This window comes from Electrophorus electricus, unplaced genomic scaffold (assembly GCF_041902795.1).
Source record: "Electrophorus electricus isolate QZ-2024a unplaced genomic scaffold, ASM4190279v1 Scaffold36, whole genome shotgun sequence".
Taxonomy (NCBI): domain Eukaryota; kingdom Metazoa; phylum Chordata; class Actinopteri; order Gymnotiformes; family Gymnotidae; genus Electrophorus; species Electrophorus electricus.
In genome coordinates, this window is record NW_027658649.1 from 211410 (window position 1) to 214496 (window position 3087).

The window sequence follows — 3087 nt, forward strand, 5'->3', positions numbered from 1 at the left end:
AAGAAATGAAATGTGGATCATCCAGGTGAGGTTCATCTGCTAATCTGCACATAAATATTGTTTGTGACAGTGCAGAATGTTGCAGGTAAATGGAGGGCAAGGTGCTGTCATTTTAAGCATTTTAAGGCAGGTCCAGGAAGGAGAAACCCCAGCAGGTAGGAAGAGTTAGTGGGGAGCACAGATAGCACAGCACTCCAGAATCATGTACTGGAGCATGGTGTGTCCACTGGGGGGAGGTGGGGTGGTTGGAAGAGCATAAAAGACTGTTGTTACTGCAAAGATTCATTTAGACCTTTCATTTGGACTGTTATTCTTTTTTTAGGGGGCGGGGGGGCATGTATTTAATGAAATAATAACGAAAAATTAATAGATGAATTCATACCAACTCAAATTTGCTGGTAAAGAAATAATTTGTAAGGTAAAAGTTATTTTAAGAGTGATGTTAGGGAATTTTTTAAAATGTTAATTATAATTTCATTAGAATAATTCTAACATTTACGGGATGATCTGAGGGTTAAAGAAAAAAGAGGTGGACCTTATGGGCAATAAAGCAAAAGTCATTATTGTAGTACAAGACCCTTTGTTCTAGCTAAGTGATCTGCTGCATCTCAGTTTGAGTCATGTAGAATTCTAAAGACAGAAAGTCTTTATTCTGGCATAAAATAAAACTGAAGGGGGAAACATACTTTGAGTTAGTACCAGTAGTTATTGATTGTACACAAAGTCCAGTATGCATCCAAATGTAATCAAGAGATATCTGTTGGTAGCTGAACATCTCCAACTCGTACAATGCAATGTTTCTTCTTTGTGTCAAATGAACTTAACAATTCAAACATCCATAACTGGCCGTGTTTCTTGCCAACATACTGGTGTTTGGACTTATGGGATTACATGTCTGTTGCCTTCAATAGCTTAGTTGGTAGAGTGGAGGACTGTAGAATTTAAAACTGTTATCCTTAGTCTGTCAGTTAAAATCTGACTCAAAGGAAGTTTGTTTTTTCACATACAAGCTTCTTTTTTAAGTGAGCAAATACAAAGAGCGTTCCCTGACCAGGAATCAAGCCTAAGTCGCAGTGGTGAAAGTGTTGAATCCTAGCCACTCACCCACCAGCAATAAAGCTCAGATGCTTCTGACAAACATTTTTCAAACTCTGTATTCCTAGTATACTGACGATGTTTGTATGCATACTAGACTTGGTATGCATGAGCATTAGGAGGTCATAAAGAGAGGTATTCATATTTCTTTTTAATCTACATAAAAATTAAGTTTGAAAGAGAATCCTAGCCACTAGCTCACCAGGGATAAAGGTGACAGTTTCCTCTGACATGAACATGACCTACATTCATTGGTAACATTTTGAATGAAACCAGGCAAAAGTATTTAGTCACTAGCTGAAATAGCTCAGCTGGGTGAGTGTTAGATTGAATATCAAAAGACTCCTAGTTCAGTCCTGGGTTTTGGTAGCTGTACAAGACCAAGCTCCTTATCAAATTGTCCTCTTTTTAAGAATATTTCATATACTTTTACATTCCTTTCTAAAAACGAATAAGACATTACTGTTTTTACGCTATTGTTAGAAGTCATAGTGTAATAGTGCTCTAGACTTTGAATTCAGTGATCCTACTTAAACTTTAGTGGAATTTGCACTTCCTTATGATATGTTTCCTCACTGCACAGAGAGCCATTTGAACACTGGCTTCTGTATAAACGCTTTTGAAATGTTTTTCTTTAGTTGTCTACTGGCCAAACCACTGGACAAGGGGAGGGTAGGTGTCAGCTTGCATGTATGCTTGTGTTGGTATCCTGGTTCACACACTCCCTGTGTTTTCATGGAATGGGGCCTACCTCAGCTTCCTTTGGCTCATGGATGGGCTTTGTCCTACCAAAAAAGGTGATGCAAATAAGTCATCTGCTTACTAAAGTTCTTGAAAATCACACTCTGCGAAGAGGCATTGCATAATGCAAAAAAACCTTCAGAAACAATACACTCTAATGACAGCAACCAACATACTTAATACAGGAGTGACCTCAGGGGTGACCTCATCCAAAGGCCACAACAGGAACAACAGGCTTAAGAAGGGACACATGAAATGACCTCAAAACACAAAGTGAGCAGGTCAGTTGAGTTGATATGTGACTTCATTAATGTGCTTGGTAATTTCATATGGACCGATATACTTGGGACCTAACCTGCGACATGACCCCGGCTTGCGGAAGTCCTGTGTAGAGAGCCACACTCTGTCACCAGGTTGGTATATCGGGTTCTCCCCTCTGTGCCTGTACGCAATTTCCTTATACATTCAGAGAGCTCATACAATACACTGATCTGTTTCCTCCCATACCCTTTCGCTCCGCTGCATCCACTCATCCACAGTGGGGAAACCAGCTGATATGGAAGTCCATGGGACATTTGAGGCTGATAACCTAAAATACAATAAAAAGGAGTCAAGCCAGTGGATGAACTAGTAAGTGAATTTTGGGCCATTTCTGCCAATAAGAGGAACTTGGACCGGTCTGATGGATTGTTCATATAAAAACAATATAGGAATTGGCCATTTGACTGTGGATGTAAAACTAATAGCTACCCCGATGTGTTCAATATAGGAAGCCCAAACTCGAGATGTGAATTGATGTCCCCAATATGATATTATGTCCTCTGGGATGGCAAATATACGGAACATCTGGTTAAACAAGGCTTCCACAGTTTGGCAGGCTGTAGGCATACTCGGAAACACAATGAACCACACACCCCTGGAGAATCCATCAACTACAGTGAGGACAGAGAGGTCAGTAACGCAATCTAAGGTGATGTGAGACCAAGGACTTTCTGGTACGGGAAGAAGCATGAGCTTTCCTGTGGGTAGGGTCTTAGGCATCTTGCTTTGACTGCAAATTGAACATGAAGAAACATACTTATAAATATCGCTTGTCATAGCCCTGAACCAGCGAAGAATGAGCCCACTTCAACAGATGGTCACAGCACAAGGTAGGTAATGTTTTCCCGACAGACATTCCATTGGGATGACTGTGTCTTGTATGGCTTGTTTATTCCATCATCTATTTTATATACACTTGTCTATTTAATC